The sequence below is a fragment of the Lepus europaeus genome, chromosome 9 (genome assembly GCF_033115175.1).
Source record: "Lepus europaeus isolate LE1 chromosome 9, mLepTim1.pri, whole genome shotgun sequence".
In the NCBI taxonomy this organism is placed as follows: domain Eukaryota; kingdom Metazoa; phylum Chordata; class Mammalia; order Lagomorpha; family Leporidae; genus Lepus; species Lepus europaeus.
The window spans coordinates 16,043,735-16,067,017 of NC_084835.1; positions in this window are offsets into that span (position 1 = coordinate 16,043,735).

The window sequence follows — 23,283 nt, forward strand, 5'->3', positions numbered from 1 at the left end:
CAGTGCCAACACCCGCGACAATAAACAAAAGGCCACGCACAGTCAGGGCCACGAAAGCGAGGCAGAATCTCTCTTTGTGCAGGGGGCAGTCGACTCAGCATCTCGCCTCCCTCGCCTCCTCCAGGGCGAGTTCCGGCTGCTCTCCAGATCTCAGCAAGCTCTAAGCCCTGCCCACCAGGCTGCGCATGTTCTGGCCCCATCATTCCAGGCTTCCAGCTGCAAGGGCTCAGTGCTGCGCTTCACAAAGGTAGCACGCCTTCTCTAAAACTGGCTGAACGCACTCCGTGTCTGCCTGCCAGGCTCTCCCCTCGAGCGGAAGGAAGCACATTCCAGCACACAGCTCCTACTGCCACTCTTAAAAACCTACCCTCCACCCTAGCAATTCTACCATCGCTTTCCAGCGGACGATAAAGGCAGTTTGGTCCTAAATATACCCAACCCAAATGACCCACTGCCCCGTCAATGACCTCTCTTCTTGTTTTTACTGAATCACTCCAACACGAATACGATGCCGCTGAGAAAAGCTTGTTGAAGAACTGAGGCAAATGTCAAGCTTTGGGGTCCCTTTCCATGCTGCTTCCTTATAAGTTATCGATCTGGGCTGCTTTCTCTCTCGATCTTGCTCATGGAGGCAGACACTTCATTATTCTCGCCCTAATGGCTGTCATTTCCACCCATGAATTAAGTCGTGTATGTACCGATGCACATTCTGCTCATCTATTCTATATAGAAATTGACAGCCTATGTGGCTCACTTGTAAGAAGTAGTGGAAACAGATCAAACGGAACGCACAGTAAGTTTGCACAAAACATAAACCCCAAATAAATGTTACTGTATCTAATTGTTCATTCCTATGTGGCCCTCCCTCCCAAAGTATAATAAATGCATCTATTCTCCAGGGTGCAAAATCATAGCAGTATTTTACGTGCTACAATTCCTATTGTTGGATCAGCCAGTCCCATAAAAGAACTGTTTAATGATTTAACCGTGAACGTTATCAATGCCTTTTGTTAGCAGCACGGTTTATATTGATTACAGCTGGTGGGGGTGGGCAAGCTCTTCGAGCAGGAAAACTAAAAATAGGTTTATCCGGATCTGTAACATTATTTTTGCTAAATGTTTGCTGGTCTTAAAATACCTTTTTAAAAACAATGTAGGTCACTGGCTGGGGGTTCTTGTGCCTGTGTTGACCCATAGGCTGTGACAGAATAACCTTCTAAATCAGTAGCACACTCCAGGGCAAGTTTACAGACACAGTAAGTGTTTCTGCAGAACCTAGGAGCACCTGCACAGATCATTTTTTTTTTTAATGATAGGGTGGTAAGGGGATGGGCAGAGGGGCGGGGAAGATGAGAGGTCAAAACACAGAGAATGCACTCGAAGTGACATTTCCCTGTGCACCATGATATCCTTGGCAAAAAAAAAAAAAAAAAAGGTCAAACATCAGTTCAGCCACCCAGGGTGCCAACAGACCAGGGACTTCCGCAGTGGCAACACCAGTCCTGGAGCTGACCCTAACCTGGAAGGCCACTCCCACCACACTGCCCACCCTCACGCCTCTCCCCCAGGGCAGTGAGTGGCCTGTCCAGCAGCGAGCTAGGGATGTGAGGGGGAGGAGGAGGCAGGAGCCGTGTGCTTGCTAAGCACCGACACTTAGCTCTGTGCTCTCCCCAGGAGAATATGCCATTCCTGATTAGTCCACGGCCACCAGCTAGAAAATGCAGTGAGGCTGGGGGGGTGGGGGGGGGAGCATCTTTGTCTTCCGCCGAGAACACGCCTGGGAAGCGGACTGCCTAATGACTGAAATAAAATACACTTCATACAGAAATCGATAGGTCAGCCTGCAGCGGCGACACGGACCCGCAGGGGCACCGCCTCCGAGGAGCCACGGCAGGGGGGCCCAGGCCACGCAGCCCAGAGTGGGCGGAACCGGCCCGCGGGACAAGCAGCCGGGGGCTGCGGGCTCACTCGGCCACTGGCAAGCGAGGAGCAGGAGGTGGGCAGCCGGCGCGCAGGGACCCCAGCGGCCGCAGCCTCAGCCAGCGCCAAGTGCGCCCCTCTCCACTTACCGGGCGGCGTCCTCAATGGATGTGAATAGCTCAGTTCGCTCCGGGAGAACACCCTGCACATTGTGTCACAGGAGTCCAAGTTCCAAAAGCCCTGGTGCGCGCGCGGCTGGCCGCGGGCTCCCCGTGCGTGCACCCCGTGCGTGCACGGCTCTGCCCGCGGCCACCCGCACTCCGCCTGCAGCCGCCGCCGCCGCCGCCGCGCTCCTCGCCAGCCCCAACTTGCGTGGCCTTTTGTTTATTGTCGGGGGCGGCGGGGGCCAAAAATCAATAGGAAGCGGGAGAGCGCCGGGCTGGGCGCAGGCAGACAAAGGCGTCCCACCTGGGCAGGCCCCCGAGGGGCGGCTCGCGCCCGCGGTTCCTCTCTGCTGACACCCAAACCCTCAGGTCCCTGAGACGCCCCCGGCTGATGGCTCTGATTCTCCAGAAACCGCCCCCTGCGGAAGGCACCTGGTGGCCTCCTGCCCCGCCCCCCCTCCACACCTAGCGTGCTTTCCCCACCCACCCACCCTTGCTGGTCAGTGCCCAGACAGTGCCCAGACACCTGCCTTGGCTGCCACGCGACTGCCTTCCAAAGCCCCTTGGACTTGGGGAGAGAGGATGGGTGGTGGTGTAGGGGAACAGGAGGGAGAGAGGGGTAGGGGTAAAGAGGGGTAGGGAGAGGGTTGGGAGAGGGATGGGGGGAGGAGAAGGAGGGAGGGAGGGAAGGAAAAGAAGGAAGAAGGGCCTAGGGTTAGTCCATGCCCAGGCGCCATGCTTAAGGACAGTGGCCGACTGTACTGCTGGACTAAACAGATGAAAACTTAATAAAAACCAAAAACGTCCCGAGCCGAGCCACGTGGCCTACACAAGCCTCAGCGGGAGAAACCCCAGGGCTGCCCGTGCGGTGCCCACGGGGCCCAAGCTGTGCAGGCTGGCCACACACCAAGCAGTCCGCAGGGAGGGGAGCAGCCGTGGCGCACAGCAGGCCAGAGGCGGCGTCTGCTGGCGGCCAAGGCCAGCCGGGAGGACACTGAGAACGCGGCTGTCAGTGGTGGCCGAGCCCCAGAAGCTGCCCAGGCTCCGAGCCTTTGCCCCGTCACCCGGTCTGCGCGTTCTTGGTGCAGGAACTGCTCTGAAGGGCTCTTCCTGGTTAACGCATAATCGCGTTAAACATGCCTGTTGTGAATTTTAATTATTTCAATTAATTACCTTCTTGTATTCCTTACTATTCATGGCTAACTATATTATCTGTCTCAAAAGTAATACAACGCCATGGCTATAATTACTGTTTTTCCACAAATCAGATCGGCCGCCTAACCATGCATCGCCAGCCACCAGCCATTCAGAACCCGTGGATCAAAACCCCGAGACGCTGCACAAAGACTACGGATCGCGCGAGGGCCTGAGACCAGCTGGCCCAACCCCTCACTCCTACGCTCTCCTCCCTCCACGGGGCCACCCAGAATGAGCACGGAAAACACGATCAAGGTTCAGAACTGGACTTTGTAGAGACACAGACACTGCACAAAGCCACCGGGCTCCTGCTTCCAATGGGCTATGCAAAGTTCAGCCACCACCCAGGAGCCACTTCAGGGGACCTGCAGGCAACAGGGCGTGACCGAGCAGCCAACAGGCCCAAGTCACTGCACCAGGACCCCTGCAACCTGGAAGGTGAGCGGTGAAGTGGGGGAAGGCAAGGCCACTCCTGAGCCCCAAGCTTAGGTGCAGACCAAAAGCTGCAGCCCTTCCCAAACACGTCCCTAGTGCTTTCCAAACAAATGCCAGCCACGGGCTTTGCTGCTATTTCTGCCTTGGTCTGCGGCGTCAGAGAAGGCTGCAGGTCCACTGTGGCCGTGATGCAGTCACAGGGGCTGGCTGCCTTCGCAGCACCACGCGGCAACCAGGGGGATGTCTCCTCTCCGCTCGCTTGCTCTCCAGCTCTCTAATTATTTACCCAGATCAAGCCTGACTGCAGGACAATCAGCGCTCGCCAGGAGGTCACGGAGCTGAAGGGTTCTTTTCACTGGGAAGTGACGGGCGGGTGGCTGGCACCTAGCCCACGGGCCACCGAGCTCCTGTAGGCAGTGTCAGATGAGTTCCTAGCACCACACCATCTTGTAATTTGTTCCCAGGAAAAGCAGGGGTCGATGTAAGAGAATCAGGCAGAGAACACCCAACTCTTGAGCCCCTGGAAGAAGCTGTTGTTAAAATTAATTTCGTGAGATGAAGCCAGGAGGCGGGCTCAGGCTGCTGGTGTTTTATAGCTGGGGCATCCGTTTGTAGTCCCCATATGCAGACAAAGCAGATTGCTTCATTGTTCTCCCGCACTGCTCCTAGAAACAGAAAACACTCAGGAAAACATTTACCTTCCTGGAGCTCTGGCGACAACAGAAAGCCGGCAGCGCCCTGTGGGCGGCGGGCGCTGCAAGCTTGCAGCCACTCCCAAACTCCACCGAATAAAGAAAACATTTAGAAAAATAAGAGAGTCGATGCCAAATCCATCCATATCATCCCTACCAGTCGCCTTTCAAAAGCTTTGTTGCAGGCCGGGCTCCACTGCAATGCTTTCCTAGGACTGTGAAACTACTGTCACACATATGCAAATTTTTAATTTATTCAACCCAGGACGGGAAAAATCACCTTCTGTTTCTCCATTCGTCAGCACTCACAGCAGAACATGGCAGCCGCGAAGAACTATCGAGAATGTGCGGAAGAAGCAGACCCGCCGGCAGGGCTCCGTTACCTGCGCCTTGGCAAGGTACAGTGGGCAAGGTTCACCCAGCAAATACATCGTAGGCTGCCGGAGACGATATATGTATTTGTGGTTGGCGTTTCCAAGTATGTTGTTTATTCTAACATTCGAATCGATTTGTATTCTCCACGTATACAACTACTTCTTCATAGTACATTCGGAGATTATTCCCCCTGCTTCCCAGTCTGGTTGGGGACTCAAAAATTTGCTGATGCCTAAAAAACACATTTCCCTTTAAAAAAAAAATCATTCTTTGAAGGGAAAAAGCTACCCACATCCTAACCTAGAGCCTGAGAAACTGCACAATTTCAGCCCTGTGTTCCACACTTAACCAACCACATCTGGCAGGTGCAAACGGGATTTGTAATAAACTCATCAAATTCCTATCAGGAAACCTTTGCAACCATATCATGGCATCTACATGCAAAGGAAGGGGCCCCACAAATTCCTTGCTTAGGCAGGAACCACTGTGGGTTTGCTAAGTCTCTACCCAGCGTGGGAGGTGCCACGATCGCACATCAAGTGTTCTGCAGAACAAAGCACTCGTGGAAGGATTAACAGAATTTTGAAGAGAGCACAAATTGAACCAGGTAGGACTACGAGGTCATTTTTATTTCCACTAAAAGAACCACTGCCTGGCTGACTTGTGATGCCATTTAAAATACAGGGAAAAAAACACTCTGGTAAGAGGAAAACAAAATAGCCTCATTGCATCTCGAGTCAACAGATTGTTTTCTAGCAAAAAAAAAAAAAAAAAGGAAATCATGTTCAATTACTATTCACTAGAAGGATGAATACTAATTATAAACAATTTACTCTTTGGTATTTTTTTAAATTAAGCAGAATGCAGAGGAATTTCCCATTTCCAGGGAAAAAACAAAAATCTCACCACTCACAGCTCTTACACAAAACACAGGCGTGCTCAAATTCAGAATTTTTTATCCTCTATAGAAAAATATTTATTGTAGTGATTAGAATTTAGAAAAAAATCCCTTAGAATGTTGGGGACATGTGCACAGCTCACGGGATCTGTGGCTGTTTAAATATTTTGGGTGTTTTGTCTCAAGCGCATCAGACCCAAATCGCTGCTCTGTTCACCTGACTGCAGGACAAACTGCTTCCCATTGGTCCATGACCCTAAAGCAAACAGACCAAGGCCGAGTCAGCCCCTGCCTGGAGACCCGTCTCTCCATCGCTTTGCACCTGTCTGGATGGAGATGCAGAGAGGGACACAGAGCATGGCTGACCAGGCCGGGGAGGCCAGGGACCGTCCCCTGGGAAGCACCCCTGAGGTACAGGGGGCACAGCTCATCTCCCAGCCCAAAGCCCTCTGTTTCCCTCCTGATCCAGACTCCCTTCCCTGGTCTTGGCATGGAGCATCGCTGGCGACGTGCGAACCCCCTGTTGTTCCCAAGGTGCTCCAGCTGGACCACCCACGCGGAGACAGTCTACCTGTCAGGAAGAGTCACAGGATCCTAATTCTAACAACCGACATCTCCCTCGGGAGCCGTGGGGCCAGCAGAGTGGAAGCCATGGAAGTATCGGGGTTTCAAAGAAAACCGCAGCAGCCGGGGTTTGTGTCGCTGCGAACCTGACATCCGTGGCACCAACAGCCATCGTGGGTGGCAGCTTGGTGCAGCGAAGTGGCCAAACGACAGGACAGAGATGACCCAGCCCGGGATTACGGCTGTGATCTCAGGGAGTTCTCTCTCAGGGGGCTGGCATGGGGCTGGCCTGTGGTTCCTTTGGGAATGCAAGGCTGGGTCCCCCTAGGGTCCTTCCCATGCTCCACCAACAGCCTGGAACCCTAATCCCATCCCCCTCACCCTGAAGGCCACCCGTTTCCTGCTTTGGGCACTGGCGCATGGTGAGGGCTGGACGTGAGGCTGAGTTTTACCTTCCCTGAGGGCAGAGGAAGCTGACCCCGGTGCTAAGGCGGCCCTCTCCCCTGCACTCGGTCTGCGTGGAGACAACACTGCACACGACCCCTGCCCGACCCTGGCATCAAGCCCGATCCTGCTCAGTAGGCACGAGTCAGGGGCTCGGCCTGGGCTCGGGAGGGGGACCAGGTTTAGCAATCACCTTCCCAGGACGGGGCTCCTGCAGCGGGTCAGGGTCAGGGTGAGAAGGGGCAGTGTCCGTTCTTCAAAGGCAAGAATCAGGACTCCCCATGATGAAGGTCAGAGCTACAGGGGCCGGGGGACCGCTCTTGGCTTGGGCAGGCTGGAGGCAAAGCAGCAGCCGGGCTGGGAGAGGCTCAGGAAGTGGAGTGTGGTCCATGTGAGCCTTGGATGCTTCCCTGGCCTTCCTGCCCCGGGGCTTCCTGGGGGAGGGAGGGGGCTGGGGGAGACAAACCAACAGACAGCGAGAGCTAAGAGGAGTGGGGAGTGACCTGAGAACACTGAAGCTAGCTAGCCATGACCGTGGCACCCCGGGGTGGGGGTATGTGGGGGGGGGACTCCGCTGTGACAGCAGAGCCTGGCTATTCCTGTCTACCTGTGAGGGTCCCAAGAGCAGGGACCCCATGGTCAGAGACCCAGGGTTGCCAGCTCTGCTCCCAGAGCAGCTGCCCATCGTTGAGAACATTTGCCATTGCTCCTGACACCCAGTGCATCCTCTGATGACGCTGGACAAGGGGGCAGGGGTGAGAGGCCCTGTGGTCTCTGCCCAGGCCACAGGGCCAGTACATGGCAGAGCTGGAATCCTGACAGTTGCAAGCCCAGGGCTGGCCTGGTAGCCAGCCGCGAGAGCTCTAACCGCTGTGATCCAAGTTCCCCGCTCACTCTTTCTCTCTTGCCTGGTTCCTGCAGCCACCCCAACAAACGCTCCATTTTACACCAACTCCTGGACCGGCCTGAGCTCTCGTCTCTTGAGCTCCCGAGATGCCGGGAGAGACGCAGGCAGGACCAGGCCTACGCGTGGGATTCAATCCTGCTCTCCCACCTCCACCACTGGCCCTGCTCCATCTGGGCACCAACCACCCTGACCTCGTGGTCAGCCCTTGAGAACCCTGGACAAAAGGAGTTGGTATCCTAGTCACACACGATCGACGGGACAAACCCACCTGCCCAGCTCCCCAGCTCAGGCTAAGTTTCCAGAAGCCTCCTGGGTGGGGGTTGGGGCCCTCATCTTGCCTGGAGATGACACAAGCTGATTGTATTAGGGCAGACAGAGCTTCCTTCTGCCTGGTAGAATGTCCTACTCAGGACAGAGCAGGCACAGAGAAGGCACGGCAGCGTCCACCTTCTGCACCTCCAGGTCCTCACTGGCCACGTGGGGAGCACCCAGCCAGCCGCGCCAAGTTATGGCAGAGCTGACCTGAACGTGTGCAAAATTTCTCAGCACCGAAACCTCTGGGACACCCCCCCCCCCACGCTGCCCCCCAGGATTTCACTCACCAGGGGCTGGCCCAAGGTCACAGTCCTTTTCCCTCCACAAGCCTCCCCCAGAAGCATGTGCACCTCCTAGATTGGGGAGCTCCGAGCCAGCTTTCAGAGGCAGAACAGGTGGGTGGGTGGGCTGGGGGGGGGGTGGGCTCCCTTCCTCCACCTGCCTGCCCCAGCCCTGTCACCTCCAACACGTCCTCGTGGCCACGTAGCAGATGGGCGCCCAGGTGCCTCTTTCCTTCAGATCCCCTAACCGTGAGTCCACGGTAGGTGCTGGGATTCAGAGGGAGCACCCCGGACACAGGCCTGGCCCTGTGGCCCTTGTTGTCTACTGGGGACAAAAGGAACCAAACCGATCCTGCACGTATGCAACTGAGATGGCCCGAGCATGACAAAGGAACACAGAGGAAGCCAGGTCCAGGCAGGGGGTAGGGAGTGGAAACACCGCGTGATCACGTGTGTCTCTGGACCACCCTGGAGGCTGAGTACAAGGCCAGGAGAGGAAGCTGGAGACGCAGGCGAACCCGACAGAAGCCGGGGCAGGGTCCAAGGAGGGCGACGGTGGCTATAGTTTAGGTGGTGACCCTGGGGGAGACACGGGTGCCCGGGGGGGACAGCAGGGTTGCAGGTGCCTGGTGACAGCCAGAGTGACTTTCAGCCCCTAAAATGCATGTCCAAGAGAGCATCTCACGCAAGAAGAGTAGCGGGTGGTCCCTCAGGCCACATCCCTTGCCAGACGTAAAGACCCCAAATCCTCAGGCCACCACCTGAGGTTTGTCACAGAAGTGCCTGCAATAAACCTGATCGGGCTCCAGAAACCCAGCCAGCCCACAGGCAACAGCACAAGAGCTTTCTCAAAAACGGGACAGGCATTGTGTGTGCAGGTGCCCTTCAGAGAGCCAGGGATGCGCACAGCAGCAGGTGGACAAACCTCTCTCTCCCTGCCCTGCTAGGCAGAGGGCATCAAAGGCAAACACACCAAGAATGGAACGGCACTCCTAAGACCAGCCCAGCTTCCAGCGTCGGGGCCAACGGGTGCCTTCATCTCATCCAGCAAGAAGCGACAGCGCATTGAGAAAAGGCCAACAGGTGACAGCCCAGACCCTGCATGGCTCCCAGAATGGCAGAAATAAATTAAAGAAACAATAAATCACATAATCTCCCCAAAGCCTGTGGTGGAGCTGGCAGGGCCCTCGTCTGATTTTAGCCTGGCCCCTTGCTAGAGTTGTCACCGTTTCTGCCTCTATAGAATGGAGAGTACTTGTTTTTTGTTTTGTTTGTTTGTTTGTTTGTTTTTTGCCTGGGATGAAAATGTCCCCAACCATTTGTTCTGAGTGGCCTTTGCTATGAGTCAGTCCGATCTCGTGGTTGGCGACACTGACCTCATGCCAGGCAGGCAGGCACAACACGCACACATTAGTCCCCACAGCCACCCTATGCGGTGACACCGCTATCTCACTTTCACAGAGAGGTTAAGTTAGTTGCCCAAAGGCACTCAGCAGCGAGCAAGTGGCACAGCTGGGATTTCAAGCTAGGCCAGCAGAAGCCAGCGTGCGCTCACTCAGAGCCTCGGGAGCTCGGTGCTGTCTGCCGGTGTCTCCTGCATCCCTCACCTGCCTCATCCCCCGCTCTCTGGAGCCTGGGTGCACCTGCCCGGGGAATCTTCTCTTGCTTAGCTGGCTTCAGGGAGGTCTAAGGGTCCCAGTGAGTGAACCTGCTCCCCATTCTCCCAGTTCTCCAGCTGAGATCTGGGTGGGCCTGAGACGGAACACTTGGGGATTAAAAACCCAAATCCCACAGCCGGGGCGGGTGGCACCAGCTCCAGAGCGTGCCGAGGCAGGATCCTGCTCTCGGTGCAAAAGTAATCTAAGTGTCTTGGGAACACATTATGGAGTGCTCTGCAGAGGCAGGCGCAAATCACCAATGAAGGCAATGTTTCCTTCTAATGGGAACGAAACCTTCAGAAATAAAAAACAAGCAGAGGAAATGACTCACTTGCAAGTTCGGCGCGAGGAAGAGCGGGCGCAAGCCCCAAGGATGGATTACCAAGGCCTGGGGGCCCAGCTGGGAGGGGGCGGCTAGGAAATGCGGCCCTAGCAGCACACGTGCCTGAGCCTCTGATTCGTTCCTTCCTTGTCATCTTCTGTGGCTTGTGACTCAGAAACACCTGGAGTGGTGATGAGACGGGCCCAGGAGCGGGGAGGGAGGCAGCCTGCAGCGCAGGCCTGAGGGCCACAGTGGCGACAGGACCCGGCTCCGCTGCCTCTCCTAGCTGTGTGACCTTGAGCCACTGGCCTGCCCTCTCTGAGCCAGATTCAGCATTTGCGAGGTGGCGATACCAGCATTTAGTGCATACTCAGTTACTCAGCTCAGGAAACGCTACAAAGTGACAGCTAACAGCAGCCGTGATAATCAACTGGGGGGAGGGGGGATGCCACCAAGTCCCTTTATGCCCTGGGTGAGGACGTTCAGCGAACAGGTGGCCAGCTCAGCCCAGCCAGAGAGAGGGAGGGCTCACCTAGGTTACGCCTACTCAGCGAGGTCCCCAGGGCCTGAGCCAGCTGTGGGGCATGATCCTGAACCAGAAACAACCCCAGGCCCTGACCACAGTGCACTCGCTGCCGCCCCCCCATCCCCCAGTCCCTGAGGACACAGCAGGTACTACAGAGCCTGGAGTCAGCAAAGCAGTGGCCTGACCTGGTGGACGGAGGCGTGACACAGCAGGGCCGTTGGAACCAAGTGGCCTTCCTGGGCACGCTGGAACCGCCTGTAGACTGAGCTGTCCCTAAAACTTCCCCTGGGCGATTTGAAGCTAATTCTCTCAAGGCCGCTTGTTTTCCTGGCCAAGTCACAGGACATCTGTGGGGATGCTGGGGCGTTGATACCACCCACCAAGGGGCTGCCCACGACCACCCTCCTTTCCACAAGGGACTCTTTGTGTCCAACGAGCACACGCGTCCCCTGGACTGGCGGGTGTCAGTGAGGCCGGCTCTTTGCTGCCCACAAGGGCCGCTGTGTCATTCTGCAGGGGATCAGGCTGGGGCTGTCACTGGCCAGCAACTACGAAGCAGCTTTCCCACCTCCCCCAGCCCACAGACGCAGCGCCCAAGGCTCTGCCAGCCAGGAGCGAGCCTGCCGCCCACTCGGCAAGGCCAGGCCACTGGCCCGGGGGGACAATGCATGCTCTCAGTACGCTTTCAATGGAATGACCCAACACCACGCTGACGATCGCCGACCACAAGCACGGGATGAAGAGAGATGCAAATGGCACGACTGGGGACGAGCCAGCCATTCTTGCGCACTCAAAGACCCCTCTGTGGGCACCTATCGTGAACTGGTCTCTGTCAGTGGCTTCACCGGCTGCCCAGAGACTGACAGCGCAGTGCAGAGGAGCCGAGCTACTGCAAGGGGTGGGCCACGTACGCTCCCAGGCGTTCACGGAGCGGCCACCTCCTCTCAGGCTGCGAGGATAGTGGGGCTGTGGAGGGATGGGGCCTGGGAGGGCGGCACGGCACCACCCAGAGCCCTGTGGGCTCCTGGTGCTAGCTGGTGCCGTGACAGAGGGAAACTAGCCAAACCTTGCCAGAGGGCCTCTTGGCTGAGCGTGCACATGCAAGGTGCCACTGCCCATTTGCACAGCCACTGCAGGCTGGGGATCTGCTGCCCTTTCGCCCCTGGACTTCGCTCCCTTCTCCCACTGGAGGGCGAGGAGGAACTGGAAAGGAGTCAGTGTGCAGGGGTGAGCCTCGGTGGGGCCCTCACCCCACTGTGGGCACGGCAGCAGGGGCTCCCCAGAGACCCTGCCCCAGGAACCATGCCTGGGTCCAGGCAACCTGGAGCCCCTGCAGGGAGTCGCTTGCAGAGCACCAAGGGGCTGCACCCAGCTAGCTGGTCAGGTCCAGGACCTGCGGTCAGCCTGCTGCCTGCCCCACCTCACTGCTACCCCACACTGGAATACTTGACATACTTGCAGTTCCTGGAATAAGCCCTGCCTTCCCAGCCTCCCTTGGGCTCCGGGGCGGAGGAGTTGGCTTTGGGGGGGGGGGGTCCAGCTCAGACTTCTGAGGCTACCTTCCAAGCAGCAGCTTCCCCCGGTACCGCCAGGATGACTCAAAACAGACGCCACCCAGGGCCAGGGAAGGTGGGAGAGGGCAAGGGCGGAGCCGGCAGCTTGCAGACGGAAGGGAGCCAGTGACAGGCTGGCCTGTGTGCATGTGTGTGCACAGGTGCCTGTGTGTGTGCACAGGGTGACCGTGTGTGCATGCACAGGGTGCCTGTGTGTGCATATGGGTGTGTGTGCAGGGTGCCTGCGTGTGCATATGGGTGTGTGTGCAGAGTGCCTGTGTGTGCCTATGTGTGCGTGCACAAGGTGCCTCTGTATCTGTGCAGATGTGTGCATAGAATGCATGCGTATGCATATGTGTACAAGCACAATGTATGTGTACACATGTGTGTGTAGGGCATGCGTGCACCTGTGTACATGTACAGGGTGCCTGTATGTGTATGTGCGTATGTGTGCATGTGCAGGGTATCTGTCTATGTACGTGTGCGACAGGGTGCCCGTGTGTGTGTGTGTGTATGTACGTGTGGGGCAGGGTGCGTGTGTGTGTGTGTATGTACGTGTGGGGCAGGGTGCGTGTGTGTGTGTGTGTATGTACGTGTGGGGCAGGGTGCCAGTGTGTGCACATGTGTGCATGTGCAGGGTGCCTGTATGTGTGCTTGTGTGCATGTGCAGGGTGTGCACGTGTGTGTATGTACGTGTGGGGCAGGGAGGCAGGAGGAGCAGCAGGCTGGGGCCCACGCTGAAAGCCCCTCACATCCACGCTCTAGGGAAACGTCCCGGCCTCTGGCCCTGCCTGCAGCATGCAGGCCTCAGCACTCAACAATGCCACAGGAGGCGTGGGAGCCCTGGGGCAGCAGCTCAGGGAGGCAGGCACCAAGGCGACACCTGCCTGCAGGGTGGCATGCAGGCCCCTGAGCACCCATATGACAGGTGAGGCAAGGGATCCAAGGCCTGGAGGGGCAGGAGGGCCGAGGCCTTGGCCATGGGGGCCTGGCCAAAGACATCAGGGGATGACTGTGGGATGACCCTAAGACAGACCTGAGGGAGGGAGAGATCAGGAGGTGCAGAAGAGGCAGCGGGGGTCAGCTGCGGGGCGCAGCGCTCAGGGAAGACACGGGGAGGGGGAGAGGCTCAGGGAGACACCTGCTGGCAATCAGAAAGCTGGGTCTGGACAGGGCACTGGTGGAACCACAGGCCCCAGGTCACTGGCCCAGTGGACAGAGCACAAGGGCTAAGAACATAAAGGAGGCAAGAATGGAAGCTGGAGCCAGGGACGTGGAAACCCAGTGCCATGCCCAGGAGGGCCAGGTGCACAGCAGGTGACAAATACAGACCAGCTCTGGGGGCAGACACCCCCGCTGAAGCTCCTCTGTGGATACAGCCAGGCGCGAGCTGCCTCACAGGCACCCAGGGGACTCCAACACCCGTCAGCTCCCAGGCCCCTTCCCTGCCCGTGGAGCCCTGAAGATCTGCTGAGAATCACTGCTCGGAAGACAGAATTGAAAAGACAGAGAGAAATGTTCTAATTCTGCAAACGAGGGCTGGGGCCCGGGACTTCATGAACAAGTTGTATTTATTTATTTTTTTTCTCTAAAGAATCTCCTGAGTGATTCTGGGACCAGGTCAGGTTTGTAGGATCTCACTGCTAGGAGGCGAATGGTGCTCTGTGAGCTGTGAGCTTCCTGAAGCCTGCTCGCCCAGCTCCAACGTCTGCACGTGCTGTTAAGTCTCTCCAAGGCCCTGTGTCTTCTGGGCAGCATGGGGTCACCCTGGGGACGAAGGGCATGGTCACAGCTTCAGGCAGCCTGTGTCCCCTCCCCCTGCCTATCGCCCTGTTTTAAAGTCTTAGGAAGGTGGCAGTGGGAGAAAGCAGGCTGCACCGGACCAAGCGCCTGGACGTGCCTGCACTTACTGCCCCTGAACAGGCTGCAAAGTCTCATGGCCAATGCCAAGTCAGGAGAGGCCCTGCATGTAAGAGGCGGGGTTTAGCTGATGGCCTGGGAGGTCTGTGTCTATGGGTCAATGAGCTGTTCCAACTTCTTAATCCATCTTGCCTCCACTGAGGTTGTCTATGCTTTTCTGTGTTTTGTTTTGTTTTTTTTTTTTTTTTTAAAGTGCAGTCAAGCTAAAATTCTTTCAGACACGGGGATCCCAATGTAACTCACAGGAGGCCTCACCGTGTGCAAGGCAAGGAGTGTGATGACAAAAAGAAGGGCAGATCTAGACTTTTGTCCCTCGATCCTTCCTTCCGGAACCGGCCCTGGCTCAGTGAGCTCGTGCCATGTGCAGCCCAAGCCAAAGGCACCAGCCCGGGGCCTGCAGAGGTTCTGGGGAGACTAAGAACATTCCAGTGAGGCACAGCATTTTCAGGCCTGTGTCCTGACCCTACTCAGAAAAGCCAAGGAAGGCGCAAGAACTCGGGACACTAGCATCCCCTATCAGAGAGCCTGGGCTGCAGTCCCAGCTCCTCACCCCACTCCAGCTTTCTGCTGATGAGCACCCTGGGGGGCAGCAGCCGAGGTCTCAAGGACTTGGGGCTCCTGCCACCCATGGGGAGATCTGGCTGAATCTCCATGACTGTGGTAGGCATTTGGGAAGTGACCCAGTTGATCCCAGACCTGTCTGTCGGTCTCTGTCTCTCTGCCTTGCAAATAAAATGAGAAAAAAGTTAATTAAAAAAAAAATCTAGGGGCCAGTGCTGTGGCATAGCAAGTAAAGCCTACGCCTGCAGTGCCAGCATCCCATATGGGCACTGGTTCGAGTCCTGGCTGTTCCACTTCCAATCCAGCTCTCTGTTATGCCCTGGAAAGCAGTGGAAGATGGCCCAAGTCCTTGGGCCCCTGCACCTGTTGTGAGAGGCTTGGAAGAGGCTCCTGGCTTCGTATGAGCTAAGCTCCAGCCGTATTAGCCAATTGGGGGGTGAACCAGCAGATAGAAGACCTCTCTCTTTCTCTCTCTGCCTTGCTTCTCTGTGTAACTCTGACCCTCAAATAGATAAATAAATCTTAAAAATATATATATAATGTAAAAGCAAACAGCCAAGAAGCACAAAACACGAATAGCAAGGCAGTGCAGTGCCATGCCCACCATGTCGCGAGCCTGCCGGGGTCAGCCCTGACCTGGCTCCGGCTTCTAGAACAGGCACCGCCCTTGGCCCATGACCCACAAAGGGGAACTTGACAAAAAAGCCAGATCAGGTCCCCAGTTCTCTAAAACAATGCCATCCGACACACAACCACCAGCCACATGTGGCCTTTTAGATGTCAATTGTAATTAAATAAGATTAAAAAAAAAAAGTTTCTCAAGCACACTGGCCACATTTCAAGAGCCCAGCAGCGGCATGGGGAGAGTGGCCCAGCTTGGGACAGCACAGAGGACATTCCCATCATGACAGAATATTCCATGGGACAGCGGTGCTCGGGTAAAGCGCTCTGTAAGGAAGCCAGTCGGCCTCGTGTGAAGCTCTAGAAACCCTGGCAATGTTTAGTCATCGTGGCCAACATTGCTGACACCCTTGGGAGGAGGGGGGATGCAAAAAATTTAAAAAAATAAAAAAGAGAGAGAGAAGAAACCTCTGGAACCCGGCTGACTTCTCTGCATTTCCTTCTATACACAACGTTCACCTTGCATGGTTTCTTACTGTTCATTTACATCCTAGCTGCAGAGGGTGTCGGTCTGCCTGTCCGCTTTCGCCCAGCGTCCCAGGTGCACCTGCTGAGAGAATCTGTGAGGCTGCAGCCCCGGTGAACTTCACATCTCCCAGTTATTTCCAGGGATTACAGCACAGCGGAAGAGCCCAAGACTGGATCTGTAGTCAAGTTCATGAGTTTAAGTCTTATCTTAAGCCTTTTCAAGAAAGAGAGAGAAAAGTGAACTCGTGCAAAAATGCGTGTAAAATGAGCACCGTCCGGGAAATGATGATCACGGTGGGGCTGTGGCCACCTTGACAAAGGACAACTTCGGCCTGACACTGAATTTTCAACTGTCTGGGGACAGAATTCAGAGGCCAGGCATCGCCTCTGCTTGGATGAGATGAAATCGGACCCTCAGACACTGGCTTTGCAGGTCCCATGTCACCTCCCATTGTCACCTGTTAGCGTCAACCAAGCACAACCAAAGCGAGCCAGGCCACATCGCAACGGAAGAGGCTGAATCTGAAGGTGGGATCAGCCGTTTTCACTGCTTTTTTCTTTTTCATTATTTTAAAAGTGAGAATCTTGTGGGCCAGCATTGTGGAGCAGCTGGTTAAGCAGTGACATTGGCAGCGTGGGTGGGCACCGGTTCGAGTCCTGGCTGTTCCACTTCTAGTCCAGCTCCTTGCTAATGCACCTGGAAAAAGCAGTAAAGGATGACCCAAGGACTTGGGCCCCTGCACCCACGTGGGAGACCCAGAAGAAGCTCCTGGTTTCCGCTCGGCCATTGCAACCATCTGGGAAGTGAACCAGCAGATGGAAGATCTGTCTCTCCTCTTTCACTCTTTCAAATAAATACATCTTTTAAAAAAAAAAAATCTCTTTGGAAAACAATCTGTTGTAAAGCCCTCCCCACAAAAACCCCAAAGTCAGACCAAGAACACACCACCCATTGCTTTCCCACCAAGTTTCTGCGCAACCACAATGGATCAGCCTACCAATAAAAAGACTGCTTGTGCGGCTGCGTGTATCTCCGACAAAAGCCAAGCACGGAAAAGGGTCGAGCTGCCTGCTTTGTTTCCAGAACACTGGAGCCCGTGCGGGTACGAGGCTCCCCGTGAACCAGAATGGGACAGCTCACTGGACGCGGTGCACACATTTAACTATCACTTGGTATTGAGTCCAGCAGAACCACGCACCTCTACTATGGATTTGCTTGCAGAGTATGAGTCTACCAACCTTCGATAAGCTGCCCGCGACCCCCAAGCCTCCCCGCCCCCAGGCAGAGGGTGTCTCTCCTGAAAAAACAGCTGGGGGTACAGGAAGGTCTTTCCTGCGTTACCCGATTTCCTTTTTGCCAAAGTTCAGCAGTGAAGCGCGCCATAAGCAGATCACCCTGGGGGGTTTTCTCTTAGCAAGCAATTAAACCTGAGAATGAACTTTTTATTAACAGTAAGGCTGACTGTATTAAAAGTCATTTATACTAACTACAGCTTCACTGATGATCAAGTTAGTACACACACTGCCATGTTTCTTTACCCAAATGTGCTTTTTATTAAAGCGCAACAATGACCTATTTTGAAAAAGCATATTATCCTTAATTCATTCCATCCGACCAGTTCTTACTTCAATCGTTGCTGTAAGAAAAGCTCCAGTGCCGTTCTCTTACTAAATAACGGAACTTGTAATACGCCGCATCTAACGAAGGAGACACGGCTGTCGTTGGCGGCTGAGAATAGAAAAAACCCAGGTGTTCCCTTGCCCTGGCTCGCCTGCAAATCAAAACCCCAGGAATTTCAATGTCCACATCCATCAAACGGTAAACTACACATTACTGAAATTTCTTAAATACCTTTAAAAATGAGTTTAAAAAAAAATCTGTTATCAAGAGCTGGTGAGTTATCTGGTGCTGTTTTTAATTCTACTGATAAGAACTATGGATGCAAGATTTGTACTTAATCTGGGTCTGTTTGTCTTTAAACATTCTCAGAGCGAGATGTTAAGAACCAGTACAAAGCAATCTATTCAAACTGAGTATTTTATTACCACACCAAGTGTGAGATTACCAAAAGGGAATCTTCTCTTTCAATCAGAATAGTTCCTGCACTCTTAGTTCATATTACGCTTTCTCCTGTCATGGCATTAAAATAAGTCAGGAAAACGATCCAAAATTTAGGTTAACAGCAAGGCCTATGAGTACGAATTTCACATGCAAATCTCTCTGGAGCCAGAGAAGCAGAGGCAGAGAGAGAGAGAGGTCTTCCATCCGCTGGTTCACTCCCCAGATGGCCACGACGGCTGGAGCTGTGCTGATCCAAAGCCAGGAGCCAGGAGCTTCTTTTGGGTCTCCCGCACGGATGCAGGGGCCCAAGGCCTTGGGCCATCTTTTACTGTTTTCCCAGGCCATAGCAGAGAGCTGGATCAGAAGTAGAGCAGCTGGGACTCGAACCGGCACCCATATGGGATGCCAGCACTACAGGCGCCAGCCCCTTCCCTGTGATTTCATTTTCCCCTTTTATTAGTGATTTCCAATAATTCCCAGTTTTAAGATTTGTAGATGTACATTTCTCTGTATGCAAAAATTAATGAAGCTCAAATAGCTAATTTTTGAATTTAAGTTCTTATGTAACCTAGCGTTTGCTAAAACCTCAACAGCATAATTTCCCAAGCATATGCTATCCAATCTGAGTGCCTCTCTTTGTGCAAAAAGCCACGTATTACAAATACTGTCTAACTGGCATAAAACGGTATAGACATGAGGGTACTTTAAGAACTTCATGGAAAAACAGAATGAAGGGGTCCGCGCTGTGGCGTAGCGGGTGAAGCTACCACCTGCAGTGCCAGCATCCCATCTGAGCGCCATTCAAGTTCCGTTGCTCCACTTCCGATCCAGCTCTCTGCTACGACCTGGGAAAGCAGTAGAAGATGGCCCACGTCCTTGGGCCCCTGCACCTGCATGGGAGACCTGGAAGAAGCTCCTAGCTCCTGGCTTTGGATCAGCCCAGCTCCGGCTGTTGCGGCCATTTGGGGAGTGAGGCAGAATATGGAAGACCTTTCTCTCTGCCTGCCTCCCCTTCTGTCTTTGTTTAATTCCCTCAAATAAATAAATAAATCTTTTTAAAAAACAGAATGGAAAGATTTTGTATTTTGGTACAAGACGAAAATTGAAATCCATGCCTAGCTTCTTCATAATGCAAATTTCCATAAATCTCTTGAAGATTTCTTATGAAACGGAATACATGGATTCAGATTTTACTTCTAAAAGATATCACTATACGATTACGTATTGTTGAACCTTTGCATCCAGCTAGCTCTCAAATGATCCATTTCTCACCCAACTGTGTATTTCCTCCTCCTGCTGATCAGCAACCGTAAAGAAATAAAGAAATCAGAAGCATTTCAGCCACGCAGATGAAAAGAGGCAAAAATTCTCGCTCTGGCAAGACATTCAGGGCCTGTTGTGTCTTTCCTATCTCAATAGCCTCTCTCGTCCCATTTTGTGCATCCTTTGTACCGAGTCGATGATCCTTCTATATTAGATAAGGTCTAAGGCAAAAGAGGTGAGAACTTGGGCAAACGTACTTTTAAAAATCTCCACGGTGGCAATGGAACTAGGAGACATCGGTGCAGGGTGCAATTTCAAAGCGATTAGAACCTAATTAGCAAGAGCTGGTTGGCTTCATTCACAGGAGCCTAAGAATTTCTTAGAAAAGCTGGGATGTGGTTGACCCAGCAGACTGGAAAAATCACGCGCCCCACAGGGCCGTGGCTGGAGCAGGACCACAGGGAATGCGGCAGGCCGGCCACATCCCCTCCGTAGCCAGATTCCTGCCCAGATAACCGGCAGCAAGGGAGGGAGTCCGCTCCAGAATCAGCTCAAGTCACCCAAAATATCACTTTCCCAGAAATACCCAGCATCCCCACCACTGCTGTGTCATGGAAAGCAAGTTTAAAGCATCGCGTATAAAATGTTCGAGATGTGAGTGTTTCGCTTATTATTCACTGGGAACTTTAAAAAGGGGAAAAAATTTGGCTTTCCCAACTCATGGCTATTCCTCCGCTCAGTTGTTCTTAAAAATAATTTATGTAAAACAGGGTTTTCTCTAAATACACTGGGCTCTCCCGTACACACACTGAAAACGGTATTTGCATACCGTGAGTCTAGGCACTGATACACACATGGTAAAAACTTAAAAAAATATGGACTGCATAAATCAGTAGCTGATTTTAAACATACACCAACAGATTTGTTTGCAATTTCGGAATTCCTCAGGTAGACAAGATCCTTCTTGCTGGCTGTGGCCCTAGAAGATGTTTATACTCCATGGAGTGTACAAAAACGCTTCCCATATAAACAAAGAAAGGCAGGTTCCAGGATCCTGGTATTCTAACCCTGCCTTTGCCATTCCACAGCCACTCGATGGACGGGATGGCGGCCCAGCCTGCAATGCTACAGTAAACATGATATTTTGCATGCTGCCCGAGACACGTATTTTTCTCAAGAATCGAAGTCCCGAGCTATTTATTATGAGATCTTTCCCCGAATGACACCCCATTATGTAGATGCAGCCAAGCTCAAACGAGATTTCAACTGATCGATACACTATTTGTGCTCAAAGTTTATTAGGGGCTCTAGCCACGAACTCTGCAGAGACCCAAAAATGGAAGCCATGCTCAGATGGACTGAAGGGTAAGGGGATGGACACAGGATGGCACCACAGCCAGGGTCCAGGGAAGCAAAGGAGATGTTGGTCCTAGTGAGAATCAGCTGTCCAGAGCCTGCCCGCTCCCCACTCCCATACCAACCGTGTCAGCACATGAATGCCTGAGAACTGTGCAAAACTATATTACATGTTGAGATCTGTCAAGGAGCAGGAGGGGGCTAGGCCAGCAGCAAATCCCTTTCAGAGAACAGCCAGCTCCCTGCGTTAAGGAGCCACACTTGGAAGAACCCGACAGCCGGAAACGGAGGCGGCAGACACAGCCCCAGGACATCGGACAAATCCCACATTATCCAAGGGCTTTGTGTGAAAAGTGATCGGCCTCCTGCATGCCTTCGCACTTGCCATTTTAGAACTTACCAGAGCCTAGCAGTGTGGCCGTCAGCAGTGGGGCTACGGCGCGCTGGGTCATGCGTGTGGCAGGACGGTAGCCATAGGATTTCATCCCGCCCAAGGCAACTCTGCCACTGAGCCCAGCCACCCCGGAAGGATGCACTGTCAGGGCACCTGTCAATTAATTCTGCATCACCCAGACCCCAGCAGTTCCTCATCTACGACTGTGAACAAGGTGGCGGGAGAGGTGCAGATCCCGCCCATCAATGGCGACGCTGGAGCTCCTACAGCTGCACTGCCCAGGCGCATTAGGGTCAGGTGTCCCCACCCCTTCCCCAGGGGGATGTAGCGCCCTCTTCCGGCCCCCTATTTATGAAGCTAGTAAAAAGAACTGCTCTGCATGGACCCCCAGAGTTACCCGTATTTAATTATGGTTTGCTGAACTTACATTTGCACCCCTCGGGCAGAAGAACGCGTATCTGTCCATCACGTCACAGGAGCACCTGTAAGATCAACGCATTTAGGGCATTAGTTTGGCTCATCGCCAAATTCCACGAACAGCAGAGAAGATGTACAGTAGCTGGACAGGAGGAGACGCACTGTGTATGGCTTCAGTTCTCCAATACACGGACAGACGACTTTAGAATTAGCAGGTGCTGTGGCACAGCGGGCTAAGCCGCCATGTGGAACACCCATGTCCCCTATCAGAGGGCCAGTTCGAGGCCTAGCTGGCTGCTCCATGCTTCTCACTCAGCTCCCTGATAACCGGTCTGAGAAGACAGCAGACAACGGCTTAAGTACTTGGGTCCCTGATACTCACGTGGGAGACCCGGATGGAATTCCAGACTCCCGGTTGCAGCCTCGCTCAGTCCCAGCTGTCGCAGGCATTTGGGGAGTGAACCAGTGGACAGAACACCTCTCTGTGTCTGTCTGTCTGTCACTCTGCATTTCCAATACATACATACATAAATGTTTAAAAAATAAATTTACAATCTAAAACATAACACTTCACCAAAAATAACAGTACTTTACTTACTGACACAAACAATCGTACTCACTCACTGCCTCTTCTTGGTGGTGCTATGTTGTAAGACAAGCAAGCATGACAGGGTCAGGACCCAACACCCACCGGGAAAGAAAACCAAACCCCTCCCCACTACACCGTGAGGAGCTGTCTCCCCCAACTAGCAGTTCTAGATTGTGTAGGATGCGTGTGTATGCGGCAAAATGTGCATACCCAGCACATTGTTGGAATATGCAGACACATACACGCGCATGTTTAATGTGGTAGAATTCTAAACAAGTCTCCAAAGAACTTCAAAAAACAAAAACAAAAAATGTACACCCTCCTGCCTCAATCCAACACTCACCCCCGGAAAACGTATGAATATATTCATTTTAACCGCGTAAAACCATCAACATTGCTAACACCTCATGCCCTGTCCTAAGTGGTTTAGCAAATGCTGTTGTCTTCCAAAATTCCTGGCCACACCCAGGTAGCCTGACTTCCGCAGATGGAAAAAGGTCAATTGTTGGAAGCCAATTCCAACAGAAGTCAGGATGCCAGGCACCCTTCTCCATCCTTCGAGGCTAAGCTTAAAAAGAAAAAAAAAAAAGAAAAGAAAAGAAAGAAACTCGGGGAATAAAAAAAAAACAAACAAAAAAATCTCAGGGAATTTGATCGCCACCATCTCTGTGGTTAAAAAGCAGTCCAGGTGTGTGCTGAGCCAGTACATGCCCTTCACTGGAAGGCGGGGGTTCTGGAATGTTCCTCATGCAATGCGGCGTGTGTATTAACTGCTGGGACCCAGGGAAGTGCCGTTCTGGAAGCTTCTCCCACTGCAATGCACTGCGCATGTGGGCAGAGCTTGCACATGATAATCCCTGTGTGTCGCTGGGAAAAGTCCCTCTTTGAAACCAGGCTGTCGACCTGTCAGCAAAAACATCACAGACATCCTCCCAATTTGATTCTCGAAGCCGCCGCTGAAATCAATCTTGATCAGAGAATAACCCGCCATCACAGGCATTTTTACCTCACCAGGCGCTGTTTTGCTAGGATTTATAGGTGTGGTTTGTGGATTTCAAAGAGGGGCAATGATAGCATAAGGAAAAATAAAAAGCACAATGGGCTTCAGCAGCTGTGAACTTGACCTGGTTCGTTCAGGACAGAATGTGCAATTTGCACGTGGTGTCTCTGCAAACGGGGGTAACTGCTGGGATGCTGCTACCCTGCCTGTACTTCCAGGGTTGGAAGTGGGTTAATTCTCTCCAGCCGTCAGGAGAAAAGTATCATTTTCTTTAAGCGATGTAATTACCTTAAAAAAAAAAAAAAAAACGGGGGGCAACAT